At 36.7% G+C, this 17785-nt stretch overlaps 1 pseudogene; it reads left to right on the top strand.

The window, feature by feature from the left end:
• The first annotated feature begins 4049 nt into the window (after window positions 1-4049).
• Window positions 4050-4814, top strand: LOC148207875 (secreted RxLR effector protein 161 pseudogene; annotated as a pseudogene).
• Window positions 4815-17785: the final 12971 nt, after the last annotated feature.

The following is a 17785-nucleotide window of genomic DNA, read 5'->3' as shown; positions in this document are numbered from 1 at the left end:
GACATATATTTCCTCTTGCTTTTGCTATTGCTGAAGAGGAAAATACTTTTAGTTGGTTATGGTTTTTGTGTGCCTTGCAAAATTTGGTTACAGAACAAGATGATATTTGTCTAATTTATGATCGACATGGAGGTATTTTGTGTTGAGAATGATAAAGGTAAACTAATTCATTTTTGTCCCACATGGAAAGATTATCATTTGGAAAGTTGGCTTATAATCCAAAACCATGTAGTGGGCTTACAAACATGGTGAAAGGTAAGCCCAAGTCTTGACCCACACGTGTTCTGTCATCGTCCGGTTAGCTTGGGCGTGAGGCTTTCTTTTTTATGGAACGTTTTCTTTTCCTAGGTTTTGATTTTGTCAAAACTGCGTGGCGCACTTAGAGTGATTTGTGCTAAGTCTAACTTAAATGGTTGCTTAGTAAAAGAACCAACACGTGTTTATAAATGTTTTTGAGTTTTTTTTTCTTAAATCCAATTTCTGTTTTTAGCAACCTAGTGACTATAAATTGTCACTTCCCCTTCATTTTACAGATCCATCTTTCACTTCCTTATCCTCTCCTTTCCATCCTTTAGAAAGATTTTTCTGAGCACGATTCGATTCCACTCAGTTCTAACGAGTGCACGTTTGTATCGGAGGTTGTGTTAACCTTGGGGAGCATTCTGACAATATAACGATTTAGCACCGCGGTCGTGTCGATTTTGCTTTCAGGGCAGTGGTTTCACCCACGACACAACAATTCTTAAATTGGTCGTTCCAATTTTGACCTTATCCTTCCCTCAATAATTTCAATCTGAAAGCAAAAATTACATGGCTACTATTGGATCCGGGGAGGCCCTAGCAGACTTGTTAAAATTGGAACCTCTCGATGGATCCAATTATCGCCGCTGGTCCCAGAAGCTACTTATTTTCTTTGAGCAGTTGGAGATCAACTATATCCTTACTACTACTCAGCCCCAGCCGTCGCCACAACCACCACTGCTGACCAGTCTGTCGCCACGGCTTCAGCCACGACTGCTGATCCCGGAACGTCCACTGTTGCTATCAGTGGTACTAACAAATTTGAGAAAGACAACAAGACTGTTCGTGGGCATCTACTCAACCATATGAAGGATTCTCTCTTCGATCTGTTCGTAGTCCAAAAATCTGCAAAGATTATTTGGGACAGTTTAGAATCTAGATATGGTGGGATGATGCAGGCAGGAAAAAGTACGTCATCGGTAAATTATTTCAATTCCAAATGACGGATGAAAAACCAATAATGGATCAAGTTCCTGAGTACGAAAACCTGGTGGCAAATGTGCTCTTAGAAGGCATGAAGATTTGTGAGGTTTCTCAGGCAAATATGCTGCTTGAGAAATTCCCTCCCTCATGGAGTGATTATCGAAACCACCTAAAATACAAGAAAAAAGAGTTGACCCTGCAGGAATTGATCAGTCACATGCGTACAGAGGAAGCCAACAGACAAAAGGATAAGCTCTCTTCTCAATCTTTAAATTATGTTAAAACTAAGTTAGTTGAATCTTCTAGTGCTTTCAAAGACAGGTTCAAAAATAAAGGGAAACAGGGTTTTAATGATAGAGTACAAAATAAGAAGGGATTTCAAATCAAAAATGCTGGGGGAAAAATTGAGAAAGCCAAACTGGTTTGTTATGTCTGTGGAAAACTAGGACACAAATCTTATCAATGCATCCAGAGAAAAGACAAACGACCTACTCCACAAGCGAATCTCGCAGAGACAGATGATATCATTGTCGTCGTGGTCGTGGAGGCAAATATGGTAGAGAACAAGTCTGACTGGATCCTAGACACCGGAGCTTCCAGACACTTATGCTCGAACCGTGAGCTCTTCCATGACTTCCAGGACTCCACCGATGGCGAATGTGTCTTTATGAGGAACTCTACCACAGCTGGAGTACTTGGGAAAGGGAAGATACTCTTAAAACTCACTTCTGGCAAAAATTTATCTTTAAGTTATGTACTGTATGTTCATTCTCTACGTAGGAATTTGGTGTCTGGAGGTTTGCTGAATCGAGCTGGACTTAGGATTGTATTTGAGGCCGACAATGTTATCATCACCAAAAATGGTGACTTTGTTGGTAAGGGATATTTAGCAGATGGTTTGTTTGTCCTTAACACTACTTCTATTAATGAAATTGATTCACATTGTGCTTATATGGTTGAGTCTATTGATGTGTGGCATGGTAGACTAGGGCACGTGAATATTGTATCAATTAAAAGGCTTAAAGCTCTAAATCTAATTGATACTTATGAGTTGCACGAAACCCAGAAATGTCATGTATGCGTAGAGACAAAGTTTCACAAAAAACCTTTTAGACCTGTCACAACTAGAAGTACTGAGCTACTTGAATTAATTCATTCTGACTTAGCTGATTTCAAGAACACTACTAGTAGAGGTGGAAAACATTACTATATTTCATTTGTTGACGATTTTTCTAGATATACAAAAATTTATCTACTAAAATCTAAAGATAAAGCTAGTAGTATGTTTTTGAAATTCAAAACTGAAGTAGAAAACCAATTGGATAGAAAGATAAAAAGAGTAAGATCTGATAGGGGAGACGAATATAGTGATAATTTCCTTAAAGAATTTTGTGAAATGAATGGTGCCATACATGAATTCACTACTCCTTATTCACCACAACAAAATGGAATAGCTAAACGTAAAAATAGAACGTTAAAGGAAATGATGAATGTTATGTTATTGAGCTCTGGTTTATCTGATAATATGTGGGGGGAAGCTGCGCTCTTTGCATGTTTTGTTCTTAACAGGGTCCCTCACAAAAAGCTGAATAAGACGCCGTACGAACTTTGGAAAGGATATTCACCTAACCTAAGCTACTTGAGAGTGTGGGGGTGCTTAGCAAAAGTGGCATATCCAGAATTCAAAAAACCTAGGGTAGGCTCTAAAACCTTTGACTGTGTCTTTATTAGTTATGCTCAAAATAGTTCAGCGTATAGATTCATGTGCTTAAGGAATACAATTTGTGAATATAGAGATGCTGTATTCTTTGAAAATATTTTCCCGTTCGTCAAGAATTTGAGTGAATCGTGTGTACCAAAACAAACTTTACCCTCAATTTCTAGTGATGAGTTGGATTCTGAACGTAGTAGTGAGGTTACAAAAGATCCAGAACTTAGGAGAAGTAAAAGGCAAAAGATTAGCAAAAGTTTTGGACCTGACTTTTTAACTACCTTTTTAGTTGAAAAATCGGATAAAATAGATAATCAATTTGCTTGCATGTATCTAATAGATGAAGATCCTAAAACCTACCAAGAGGCTATTAGTTCTATAGATTCTAGCTTATGGAAAGAAGCAATTAAAAGTGAACTAGACTCCATAGTTATAAATCAAACTTGGGACTTGGTAGATCTTCCTATAGAAAATAAAACCTATTAAAAGCAAATGGATCTTTAAGAAGAAAATTAGACCAGATGGATCAATTGAAAAATACAAGGTTAGATTAGTGGTTGTAGGTTACATACAGAAATATGAAATTGACTATTTTGATACATATTCTCCTGTAACTAAAATAGCCACTATTAGATCTCTAATTGCTCTTGCTGCCATTCATGACCTATTAATACATCAAATGGATGTAAAAACAATATTTCTTAATGGAGATTTAGAGGAAGAGATCTATATGATACAGCTTGAAGGTTTTCTAATTGCTGGTCAAGAAAATAAAGTATGCAAGCTTAGAAAATCTCTCTATGGTCTTAAACAAGCTCCTAAACAATGGTATGAGAAATTCAATAGCACTTTAGTAAACAATGGTTATAAAGTAAATTGTTCTGATACGTGTGTTTAATCAAAGTTGTTTGGAGTTGAGTGTGTGATAATATGTTTATATGTTGATGACATGCTTATTTTTGGTACAAACTTACATGTCATTAATGATACCAAGTTATTGTTATCCTCACATTTTGAGATGAAAGATCTAGGAGAAGCTAATGTAATATTTGGTGTTAAAATAAGGAAAAATGATAATGGATTCTCCTGATGCCAGTCACACTATATAGAAAAAATGTTAAAGAAATTCAACTGTTTTGATAATCCACCTGTAAGAACACCTTATGATGCTAGCATTAGTCTAAAGAAAAATAAAGATGATACGATATCTCAATCTGAATATGCAAAGATCATAGGTAGTGTTATGTTTTTAATAAACTATACTAGACCTGACATTGTATATGCTGTAAGTAGATTGAGTAGATATACACATAATCCTAGTAATGAACATTGGACCGCTCTTCATCGTTTATTGAGATATGTAAAAGGCACCATGGATTACTGTTTGCATTATAACAAGTTTCATGCTGTGTTAGAAGGGTATTGTGATGCAAACTGGGTTACAGATAACGATGAGGTGAGCTTTACTAGCGGATATGTGTTTCTTTTAGGTGGAGGAGCTATCTCTTGGAAGTCAGCAAAGCAGACTTGCATCGCACGTTCCACTATGGAATCCGAGTTTATAGCACTTGAATTAGCAGGACAAGAGGCTGAATGGCTGAGAAGTCTTGTTGGAGATGTGCCGTTGTGGGGGAAATCTGTACTTGTATCCCTTAATTGTGACTCGCAGGCTGCCATAGGGATTGCCAAAAACAGTGTGTACAATGGCAAGAGACGCCACATACGTCTAAGACATGGAGCTATGAAACAGTTGCTAAAAAATGGCATTATCTACTTGGATTATGTTAGGTCCGAGAGGAACTTAGCAGATCATCTCACCAAAGGCCAAACAATGAGGTTAATTGTAGAGTCATCAAGTTGTATGGGACTCAGCATTTGATATTTCTCATTTGTGAATCCATAGCCCTAATTTTGGGTGGTCCAGGTATGAACTTGATGGATGTAATAAAACACAATGTGATTCCATAGCCCTTCTTTTGGGTGGTCCAGGTATGGATTTGATGGATGTAATAAATCACATAGTGAATCCATAGCCCTATTTTGGGTGGTTCTTATAAGGATTTGATGGATAATGTTCAAAGTCTTCATAACCCAGTTTTGAGTGGTTTATCGATGATAGACTTGATGAAACAACAGCGTGACCGTGAAGGTTAGGCCGCCTTCTATGAAAGAGTCAGAGTCTCTTTCTAGAGCTGTCACGATGGCCCAAGGGTTCTATGTGCATGGCAATGAATAGCACTTGATAACTATCCCGGAATCAATATCAAGGATTTAAACGTGTGTGGGGGTCTCAACTATAATTACTGGAAGTTCAAGAGGTAACTCACTTTCACTACTTAGGTTGTTGCCCTACTTCACTAATACATTAATTGAAATCGAAAGATATTAATGTTTAAGTTGTCCATCCTTTGCTCAGAAAAATTTGTTCTTATCTTTCTTCTTTTGTTTTACTCTTTGTCATTCCTGAGGGATTGTTGGGAATGATAAAGGTAAACTAATTCATTTTTGTCCCACATGGAAAGATTATCATTTGGAAAGTTGGTTTATAAGCCAAAACCATGTAGTGGGCTTATAAACATGGTGAAAGGTAAGCTCAAGTCTTGACCCACACATGTTCTGTCACCGTCCGGTTAGCTTGGGACTTCCCCTCTCATTTTACAGATCTCATCTTTCACTTCCTTCTCATCTCCTTTCCATGAAACCCACGACACAACAATTCTTAAATTGGTCGTTCCAATTTTGACCTTATCCTTCCCTCAATAATTTCATTTTGGCGGCTGTGAAGAATAAGGAAAATGGTTGGAGTGAATCGAGAGCATATTATTGATTTTGTCTTTGTCATGTGGCTAGCAATTTCAACAAAAAAATATAATTCGAAGCACCTAAAAAATTTGGTATATCGTGCTGGGTGTCAACACCAAAAGCGTAAACTTTAAAAATATATGAGAGTAACAACAATTGAGTCCAAATTGTATTGATTTTTTCACTCATATAAATATAGAAAAATGGACACAAGCACACGATAAAATGTTTCTATATGGATGGATAACAACAAAATGTTTCACTCAAAGATTTGGTATATCGTGCTGGGTGTCAATACCAAAAGCGTAAACTTTAAAAATATATGAGAGTAACAATAATTGAGTCCAAATTGTATTGATTTTTTCACTCATATAAATATAGAAAAATGGACACAAGCACACAATAAAATGTTTCTATATGGATGGATAGCAACAAATCTAGCAGAGTGTGTTAATAGTGTTTTCAAGGGAGCTAGAATGTTGTCAATTACTACATTTGTGAAGTTGACGTTTTTTTTTCTTCAGAATATTGCTTATTTCAAGAAACGTAGAGAGGATATTAGTGAAGCATTGACTTGTGGTGAAAAGTATACAAAGTATGCTTTAAATAAATTGAGAAGGTAGGAGAAAATAGTGGCGGCGCATTCAGTGACTTATGTTGATTGAGAGACACAAACTTTTCAAGTTGAAACAAGAATGAATATGTTTACTCTTTAAAAAGGATATCATACTCAAGTTGTTTGCTTTAAGGAGTTAACATGTACCTATAACAAGCGGCAATCTTTCAAGATACCGGGCTCTCTGTTACCGTAGTCTGCAACCATGTTCACTTGGTATATTTTCCCTATGTGGAGAAGTTTTACGAATTGTCATTGGTATCAATTTTGTTATGAATCTCGCTTTCACCCTATATAACATAGAGTCTATTATCCAGAAGTCAAGTTTGATGTTATTCATGCAAATCCAAATTTGTTGAGTGAACATGGATGTCCAAAAACATCCCACATTCACAATGAGATGGATTGGTGAGAGGCGGGTACAAAAATTCATTGTGGAATATGCAAGTGAGAAGAACATAGCAAACATAAATGTTTAATTCACAACTCTGGCACTTTGTCTTCAAGACAAATTGATGATTAAGGTGGATTTTTTAATTTATTTTATAAAATACTATTACAGGTTTATTAATATTGAATTTGATTTTTATATTTTTCATGTACAGGTTGGAGCATATGCGGTCATATCGTTCTCGATGGTGTGAATCAATTGTTGCTTTGTAATAGACTATACTTTATTGAATCAATTGTGCTTTATAATAGATTTATATTTGGGGTTGTAATAAACTATATTTTTTGCCTTATTATTTGAAATGAATTTTGGATATAACTATGTTGTTTGCCTTATTATATTCCAGTATTAAATATGGTTCAGGACCTTTTGATTCACATCAGTTATACTTACTAACTATCACACATTATTCACAATTACTATGGGATAATGGATCTACCATAGTTTTGGAATATTGAAGAAGAGAGGCCGCAATATCTCATAACATTAGGCTTGCATAATGTCATATCTACAATAGTTTGGATTTGGAAAGTTTCACATATAACGTTTACTCAGTTAGATTGACACTTATTCCTGCAGTGGTTGAGTGATGGAAAGGCACGAAAATCACTCATTTCATATGCCTGGTGGAGAGTATATTATTTCACTACAAGATATTGTTGTAGGACTACCTATTAATGGAAAGTCCACTATAGGATCTTGGCAGTACGATTGAACACAATTACGTGAGCGTTTACTAGGAGTCAAACCTCGTCAATTTAAGGGCTGTAGGTTGAGTATTCTTTGGCTAGCGGTACAATTCATTGAATTACCACCAGATGCTGATAACGTTACGATATCGAGATACACACGAGCATATATTATGCAACTCATTAGTGGATTTTTATTTCACAACAGATCTATGTTCTTCCTTTACTGAGCGATTTCGAGGTAGTTGGACGATATTCATAGAGTGGTGCATGCCTCACATGGTTATATTGAGAACTTTATCGGGCTAATCTAGTCAATGCCCTGGATATAGCAGGTCCATTGATACTTTTACAAGTGTGGGCATTGATAGGTTTCCTAGTATTGCTCCACAACACCATGTACTCACTCCTGAACAATATGCTGGACGTCCTTTCCGTGCACAATACGTTTATTTTCATTTATCGATATGTTATTTTTAAATCATACGTAACTGAATACGTTTTACATAATGTAGATGGAATGAAGTTTTGATAGCTTCTTAACAACTTCGAACATGTTGATTTCAATATCGAACATACTTTGATCGACCTAAGCCCAACGAGGTATAAGTGAATTTATTACTTAGAAATAAATACTTACAATTAACTTAATAATGCTAATAATGACTTATTAATGATTTCATATTATTTCGACACATATAATCACGACCTTATGATTCTATTACTTGAATATTGTCATAATGAGCGAAATATTGGTTGACTTCAAAACCTCTTATATATTTTTATATTATTAAGTGACATTTACCAAATCAAGTGTTGCGATAATTTAGGCTCCTACAAAATAAACCATTATACTGTATTACTGACACAAGTCTACATCAGATCGACTTATGAGGAAAAAATGATCATGATTGGAAACATCAACATGCAATATATATATCACTATGGTGTCAACGTCATGATCGGTGTACATTTAATGATGCAACATATATATGTGCGGGTCGTGTAAGATGATTATCAAGATTGGTATGATTTGATTATAAGAAAGTATATCACATGTGAATCAGCTTATGACAATTACATGGTTAGTATTATTTTTCTTATATTTTTTAATTATAATATTGAAATAAAATTTAATATTAATAATTATTATATAAATTACAGGATTTTTTTTTGTTAGCAACGTACAAGACTATGCAATATAAGAAAATTTACCTATATTATTAAAATCAATGTGTGTTATTTGCATTCACGTAATTGAATCAAATTCAGTTTATCTGGAGTTGATTCAAACTTTGAAATGAGGCGTCTTCATCGTAGGTGCAACAAAGCACAAACATATGAAAATGTTCAAGATGAAGCATATTAAGTTGAATATATTGAAGAATAAGATGAAGATCCTTCCATAGGAGACGAACCGATTGTTAATACTCCTATACAGTCGTATTTTCTAATGATTCTTACGCTAGGAGTTCATTCATATTCTTCATTTAGTTTAACTGATCAACTTGACTCATCACCCTGTTCAACAACCTCGTCATGGACGTTGTATAAGAAGGCCACAATAATGTGGTACATGATAATCTATGTTTTGTAATATGTTTTAAAGTTTATAACCAATTTTTTAATGAATGTTTAACAATTATAAAAATTGATATTTCACACATGCAGAATATAATACAAAAACACGAAAACTCAAACTTATAATTTACCGAATTGGTTTCAATCTAATTTCAAACTCTCATAATTTAGATAATATTTTAATCAAATTTCAAAGTATAATAACAAAAAAAAAACTTTAATGGCATTTTAACCAAATTTCGAAATATACTATAAAATAACAATATTAAAAAAATTGAAATATATAACAATATAAAAAAACGCGTACTTTTGTATAGATAGAACTCACGTTCGATGTACGCGACTTCCAACAGAAATCACATACATCCTACGCGTCTTCCACACAGGTGGAAGTTGTGTACAATGCATGAGACTTCTTTGCTAATTAGACACTACTTTTTCACATTATATATATAGGTTGGCACAAAAGTCGCATTCATTGTACGAAAGTTTTGACTTCCACTTGAACTTAATCTATTTTTGTCAATAGTTTTGAAACCAACCTTACTTTTGAAATTATTTATTTAAACTACATTTATTTTGCTATTACTTTTAGATTAACATTATTTTTTAAATTTATTTTTAAAACTTGATTATTTTTAAACTTTGCTCCTAATCCATGAGCTTAAATCAATAGGCCAAAGTCAGATCGGGCTTGGACTAGCCCTTTGGATCAGACTTGAATTATCCTATATAATAAATTATTTTTTAATTATTTTTTAAATCTTTATTCAAACCATGTTCTTCAGAATTTGTCTTTTTTTTAACAAATAAACACGGCCCAAAAGGGTTGGCCCCTGGGCTAGCCCAATTTAAAAATGAATATTCATATCAAATACAATTTATGGGTGGATTGGGCTGGACGGGGTTGGTCAAATGTTAACCTTGGGTCGGGCCTAGGCTGGGCTTGTGCCGACCATTGGGCTTTCAAGCCGATGATGAGGCTAAGTACTTGGTTTGAACCAATAAAGAAAATATGGAAAAGTTTATTTGGATTTTAAAATATTAAGAAAAAAAGTAAGTTTGATATTTTAATATTACATTTTTTAAAAAACAATTTTTAAATTTGATTTTTTTTTTTGTCAAAATTGCACTCAAGACTCTATGACTCTGGTGTAGGGGGCTAAGGGTTATTTTTATTTATCATTTTTTATTTTTAGTACAATATGAGTTATGGGGAATGAAAGAATGAACCAAAACTAGAGATTCTGTTTCAAGATTCAGATATACGTTTCTCGTCAAATGACATTTCTACACCATGGTCAAATAATTGACATTGTTGTTGAGTAATTTCTCCAATCTCCATGATTAATTAAAGTGTATAAAATAAGAGTATGCGTCTGTGGTTGGTTCCTTATACTACAACTCAAACCAAATATTGATATTGATATATCCATGGGTTGTTTCTTATTTTTAATTATGATTATTTTTATTTTTGGAATACGATTATGGGTTATGAGAAATGAAAGAATTGAGTAAAACTAGTGATTTAGTTTTCGAATTCAGATATACGTTTCTCCCAAAATGGAACTTTTACATCACCATCATCATTGGGCCAACTTGACGTAGCCCGACCTAAAGAAGTAAAGATATGAGCTCGGCTCAGGCCCAAAATCTATGGGTCTCAAACATTGTTTGGGCTGGGCTGGCAAACTATTAAAACCTAAGCCTATGGCTCAATCCGTGAGCCTAAATCAATGAGCCAAAGTTGAATTGGGCTTGGATCGATCATTTGGATCAAACTTGAATTAACCCATATGATAAATTATTTTTTAATTATTTATTCAAACCATGTTCTTGAGTTTTAGAATTTGTGTTTTTATTTTATGCATTTTATATTTTTTTTTTACATTTTAAAAAGTTATCTATGAATTTTATTTGACGACGTCCTCTATGTCGAGGGTTACGAGTAGGAGTAGACACTTTATACATCTGATGAAGGCTTTGAAGAAGTCTCCCACCAACGTTACACACCTATTAATATCTTTCGATGACGAGAGAATACTTATTTGCTCGAAACACGCAGCCTACATGGAAAAAAATAATATTTAATATATATTTAAATTCGAATAGTTTATATAACCAAATTCAAACTTGTACCGTAGCACCAAATGCTGCTCCTTCTCGACTGATGTATCGTCTAGTGATTAATAAATACCAACTCATATATTCTAGATCGCAAGCACCACATCATCCTCTACGGGATGATTGATGATAATAAAATCTCTACGCATGCGCCACCTCGCCACAAAAGGTGTAGTCTGATCTTGCCATGTGTTATCCCGAATGTTTACGTCATGTATTCTCGGTTCCCAGCGGGGCACTTCTGGAATTGCTTCTTTCATACAAAATTGTCTTGTAACTCTATCAGGCTGATGCCACTCAACTACATGAAAGCATATGAGTGGAATTACGGTGCACCATACGTCATGTCCATAGGTACAGTAGATAGGTAGGCTTGCAAATTCCTTAGTATATGGCTCCGGATCATTTGAAATAGTAATATAAAAACGTATAATTTAATTGTAAATCAATATATACTTATAATTTCAAACAGTTAAACAGGTACCGAGCCTGATGACAAGATGTCCAACGTGTATCTATATTGGATCAAAAGATGTGTAGATACTTCTGTAACACAAAATTAATCCCTCAATCTACAATAATATTATAGGTTAACAATGATTTGAGTAGAATAATTAAATGTGTAAAACAATTCAATAGTTATATCGTCGTACCAGACAGCTAATGGTCGATCCACGAGCTCGTGATCCGAGATGTGATGATGTTGTAGAGTCATCATTGGAAACTGATCCCAAGCCCATATTTGAAGAAGTGTAATTGGACTGACAATGTCATGTGAGTCAGAGCGGCACGCTTTGCACAAATTTTAGTACAACCATGCTAAGCATGCTCCACCCCAACTGAAACGTCCAGCTACCTCAAAAAATCTTCTAGTAGTGGGAGGAACAACAAATGCACCAAGTTGTTAGACTTATTGGCGAATAGGCTACCACTGATAAGCTACATAATATAGATACGAGCGTATCTGTCAATGGTTTCTTCATATGCATCATCGTTCAGGTTACGAAATTGAGAAGCTAGCCAAGGTAAACTCAAATGAGCCTCTGATGTGTCGATCATCTGGAGTCACCCCAGGTAATGCTTGACAGGTGCTTTTCCAATCATAATCAATGAGACCAGTAAGAGGTTCACCATCTATTGGTAACCCAAGTTGCACTGCTACATCCTATAGAGTGATAGTACTCTCCATCCAACATGTGGAATGTATGAGTTTCTGGTCTCCACCGTTCTACAAGCGCGATTATCAAATGCCAATCTAATTGGATGAATCCCAATCTGGTAAATCTATAGAATCCAGAAGCGTGTAATGCGGCTCAATAAGACGATGTAGTGGGGTGGAGCGATCGAATACTGCTTCTCTACGTCGGCAGTGCAACTTCTCATTACACTGATCTTGCCAAACTAATTTTGATCGATGTCTTACTTGGGGATACAATACAGATCGATCAGTAGAACTTGGATCTAGTTCCACCAATGCAGTGATGGAGTGATGGGTAACATCCGAGCTCCTTTGAGCACTCCATTAATGCATTCTAAAATATTGGTCGTCACCTACCATAACTAAACCCACCATCATGTGATAGAGTCCACTTCTTAATCCCAATGTTGCAGAAAAAGTTTATACAAGATCCATCCAGTAATTTGGAATTGAGAACCAGCACGATTGACCAAAATTTTCAATTGCTTACACTTGTATTTATGGTTGAAGTTGCTAGCAACATGTCTAGGTAAAATCTGTGATGTGAGTTAGGTCTGGTCCAACCATTATTTGGATTATTAATAGTAAAGATAATACCCTCATGTCGGTCTGAAATCAAACGTATCCCTTCATGCGTAACAACTTTTCTTAGGTTCTTTAAAAACCATCCCCAGGTCTCACGAGTCTCTTCGTCTATAATGGCAAAGGCAAGAGATAGCAAATGTCCATTTAGATCGACTGATGTTGCAATCAATAGCTTCCCCTTATACTTTCCATATAGGTGAGTACCATATATTTGAAGTATGGGTCGAAACTTTTGAAAGGCTGCAATGCAAGGACAAAATGACCAAAATACATAATGGAGAATGCCATTACCTGGTTGTCCATAATCCCTAGTTTTCCATTTGATAATTGTGCACGAATTAGTGTGTTTCATCATGTACATCAACTTTGGCAAAAATTGATATGATTCATCCCAATCACAAAAAATACGAGCCAAAGCTTTTGTTTTTCCTTTCCAAACCCTCCTATATGGAACATGATATCCGAATTTTTCCTTGATCAAATCTTGAAGTATCGAAATACTTGTAGAAGGATTAGCTCTCATTGCATCACAAAATTCTCTACTTATCATATTCGAATCCAATTGAGAATGACTTTGATTGAATTATGAGTACACACAAGAATCTTGGTCTACGTACTTCTTAATCTCCCATACGTCATAAGATTTATTAAGAAACGCACGAAGTTGCCATTTGAATCCATCTTGCCACTTCTTACATCTAATTACCCATTTAGATGGTGCCGACTCTACAACGTCGTAAGCGTGGTGACTCTTCACAGCAAAACGTTTGATGAAATGTTGCATAGTATATTTATCGCTACACTTGAACCCCTTGTACAGTATATCATTTTCAGTAGCCACAAGTTGAAAAATAGAATCGTGTTCTGCAGTACTATTAACCATGTCATTGTCTATGTCATTAAATGTTTGTGAATGGATATCGTGTTCAACCTCGAGGTCCAATTCATCAAACTCATCATCTGTTGCTGTCCTGAGGTCTATAAACGTATTGTCAGCAGTTAAATCCATATCTTCATCTAAATTAGTCATTGGAGGCACAACTAACTCAGGTTTAAGATCAAGACATTGACTATGGTTAAGACATTGGTTGGGTACGTCGAGGTCCAATGGGACATTCATCATATTTCTAACATTCACAGACAATTCCGCTAATTTTGGACATGGCAGTGCAATTGAGAACATTAAATCCAATGAATTCTAGTCTTCTAATGGAATGTGAATGTATTAATTGATCTCGATTGTGTTTGACTAGGGTGTCTATAGACAAGCTCTATTCCTGCTCATATCTATGTTTAGTGACATTCCAACCATTTGAACAAAATATTCAAACTGAATACCACTATACATAGTAAAACCTCCACTTGATGGTCCATCCTAATTAACTTCATATACACTATCAATAGTAAGTCCAGTCATATACAGTACAATCGCCAAACATTTAGCTGCCATTTAAATCTTAAATTGGAAAAAGAGATATTCAATTAAGTTGTAATTAAATCTAACTACACTAATCAAATAAACTAATTTTAATTATAATACAAAAAATGTATAATCTTATAATTACCTAAATTTATTTAATAAAAAAAACTACTCATGACATATAAACTAATTAAAGAAAAGAGATATTAATTCACAATTACATCTAACAACACTAATTAAATAAACAAATTTTAGTTATAATACAAAAATGTATAATCTTATAATTACCTAAATTTATTTCATAAAAAAACTACTCAAGACAAATAAACTTATTAAATAAAAAAGAAATTAACAATTAATTCAAATCAATTTATAAAATTATAAAACTAATTTGTATTGAAAAATAAAATCTAATAAGCCAGTTTACATTCACAAATATTAAATTAATAAAACGTACATTTTATATTAATATTAATTTAGATAAAATCAAATAAAAAAATACACAACAAATAAATAATAAAATAGAATAATAATAAAAAAATAAAAGACAAAACGTAAATACCTTGAAGTGGTGCCTAAATAAAGAAGTGGTCCCAAAGAATCTACAAAAAAAAAAATAATAATAATAATAAAACAAAACAACGAATATTTTTTAGTTAGATTATATAAATAAATGAAAAAAAAACAAAAAACTTCAGCACCTACCGATGAGCGTCGACCGTGCACGGCGGAGGAATGACGACGGCAAGCGGTGGAGGAAGGGCGATGCGGCGGTTGCAATGGAGAACGGCAACGGCAGGGAGGGGGGAGCGATGAGGCTTGAGAAGAAAACAAAAAGGCAAGTGGGGCAAGTGGAGTAGGAGGTTAGGGTTTTTAGGCGGATGGTCGTCTCTTCAAAAGACGACCACACGTGGCTGTCATGCAGGATGGTCGTCTCTTGAAGAGACGACTGTTGACACGTGGATTTCGGTCCTCCGGTTCTCCTCCTCGCACACACCAAGCTTGATTATTCAGGACTAATACCTGCAAAACAAAATCTAACTAAACCGGTGTGACTCTAGTCACACGAGCTCCGATGTCTAAGTTAACAAGAGAATAATGTGAAAGTGGTAAACTTCAGATGCCCTTACCTCTAGGGTTGGACTGCTACTTATAGCCGTGAAATAGTTCTAGAACCTTCCGTAGCTAACCCTAATTCACAGTTGCAGGGTCTGGGTGAAATCGTTGATCGCAGATGGGAGACTTGCAGGCTGGGTCGTGGGTCGAGCCAGGCTCGGGACCGAGCACGGGTTGGGATCGAGCCCGGGTCGGGACCGAGCCCTCCGTTGCCCAGCGGGCTCCCCTCCGATCGCGACTTGTAGCTTGGCTATCGTCGATTCTCGTTGAATAAAAATTGCCCCCTACTCTCAATGCGATGCTTTTGATCTCATTGGGAGTATAACTTTTGTCGTGACTTATCTTGTCATGTCAGGCCCGTGACCAAGGAGTATGCAAGTTCCTCGGGGTTCGTGCCGAGAATGTTTCGGTCTAACGGTTAAGGATTGTGGCCCGAGCTGATTGAGTTGTCGAATCATTGTGGGGCCCGTGGTACCCTAGTCGTAGTGAGTTGTCTCATCTTCACGAGACACAAGAAAGTGCATGTCGATTTTCCTTTTCCTTGCAAGACCCATGGCAACCTTCCATGCAATTGTCACATCTACAGTAGACCCGTGACCTTGGGGTCACGGGGTGTTGGGTACAGAGCCGAGAAGTCACAAAAGTGTTGGGTACCGAGTCGAGCACGCCTCGGTCCATTGGGTAAAGACCTCTGGACCGAGAACCATACTTTCATTTTTACGTTAGTTCCCGGAACCAAGTTCTTGGTATGGGTCCCTCCTCAGTGAAGCATTGGAAGAACAAATGGTTCTTTGTCGGTGGTGACTGGTTAGCCTGTGACGAAAGAGGGTTGTATTTTCCCATCCCGACCGAGTCTAGGGAGTTGGGTAAGTAGCTTCCGAGCTCTATCGGGACTTTCGTAGATATCGATTCTGATATTTCTTTTCCTTGCTGGCAGTTTCCTGTAATTGTGAGCTCTTCGTCTAGGCGTCCATTTTTTATCATACCGTTATCCAGCTACCAGATATCGAGTGTTGGGGCCCATATTTGGTTACAGAGCAAGACTTAGTAGATTTTGGCTTGGCTCCCCCACGTAACCCTCCAGGTATTTGTCGAAATCTTCTCTTCATTTTGCATGAACGTCGCTTTTTACTTTTATCTCTATTTGTAGAATGTCGAGACGGAGTGCTTCCTTGTACGAAAGAGAACGCCGTGGAAACGCCCGAGGTTTGGAGGCCGACTCTAGTCGGGCTTCGGATATCGAAGTGACTAATTTGACCGAGGAGGGACTCCCTTCACAACAGGCTCGATCTTCCATGCCTCTGATAGCTCCGAGGCGTTCCACCCGACTTCATGGGACGTCTATCTCGTCCTCCCCTCGAGGTCATCCAGGGAGCTCCTCTCAAGCCTCAATCTTCCCTTTCTCTAGCCTGTATAATGCTAATGCTGATGGGACAACTTACCTGGAAAGAGCATTTAGACTTTGGCAGGGCCTCGGCGACTCATCGAGCGGTTCAGATTTTGGCCTGTTAAATCCTCAGCACAGCATCATTACGTGGCTTAGCGATCTCCACCAGGTGAGCGCTTTATAGCTTCAAGTATTTGTCATAGCATCTTCTACTAATGTCGAATTCTGTCCTTGGCAGGTTTTCAATCGTCTGGTGGTATTCTCGGGTCGGGTTGCTGATGAAATTAACCACCTCCGCTGCCACTATGCCCCTCGGGAGGAGCTGGAACAGGCCATTTCTTCCTTGAACCAGGCCAACAGCCTTCTGGAGATTACCCAACGTGAGTTGGAAATGGAGAAGAGAAAATCTTGAGACGAGTTGGCTAACCTGCAGAGGAGACTTGACGAGGCCAACGCTCGACTCTCTAACTCTGAATTCTTGGCCGGGGAATTCAAGAAAACTCAGGAGTACGTCGACCTGTAAAATTCTGGTATGGAGTGTGGCTTTTCCTGGTCTCTTCACCAGGTTTCTACCCAGCACCTTGACATTAACCTTTCCTTCCTCCCAGAGCGTTTTAGAGCCGAGCGTGACGCTCCTGACGACATGGATGACAACGACGATGAGTAATAGGGTAGCTTGAGAGGGTAGCGAGTTGCTTTACTGTGTTTAGCATCCGGTTGACTTTTATGTGCTTTGTCACTATCTTCGCTTACATTTCTTACCAACAATTATTGGCTTACGGCTCTAACTCTGATGGAGTTTTGTTGCTTTCACTTCCATAGGTTTCTAACCCTTTGGCCATAGCCAATGGTTTTATACCCGTTGTCGTCTTTGACTTTTT

Source organism: Momordica charantia, unplaced genomic scaffold, assembly GCF_013281855.1.
Source record: "Momordica charantia cultivar OHB3-1 unplaced genomic scaffold, Mcharantia_2.0 BLBB01000042.1, whole genome shotgun sequence".
Lineage (NCBI taxonomy): Eukaryota > Viridiplantae > Streptophyta > Magnoliopsida > Cucurbitales > Cucurbitaceae > Momordica > Momordica charantia.
This window is presented reverse-complemented; position numbering and strand designations above follow the sequence as displayed.